Genomic DNA, 311 nt, shown 5'->3' with positions numbered 1-311 from the left:
CTACTACTCTCTCTCTCTCTCTCTCTCTCTCTCTCTCTCTCTCTCTCTCTCTCTCTCTCTCTCTCTCTCTCTCTCTAATTCAAACAATTTGAACACCTTAATTTGACTGGTCAAGCTCTCTCTCTCGTCTCATAGATATGTCTACTGTTATGTCTACTAATAACATGAGTTAGTTAGTTAACATACACAACCAGATTTTCTGGAAAATTGTTATTGAGATTGTTTTTCAAAGTTGAACCAAGTATTCTAAGATGCAAAGTCTAATAATAACATGAATTAAGTCTACTATTAACATGCGTTAAGTCTACTAG

Source organism: Fragaria vesca, linkage group LG2 (genome assembly GCF_000184155.1).
Source record: "Fragaria vesca subsp. vesca linkage group LG2, FraVesHawaii_1.0, whole genome shotgun sequence".
NCBI lineage: Eukaryota > Viridiplantae > Streptophyta > Magnoliopsida > Rosales > Rosaceae > Fragaria > Fragaria vesca.
Note: the sequence above shows the minus strand (reverse complement) of the source record.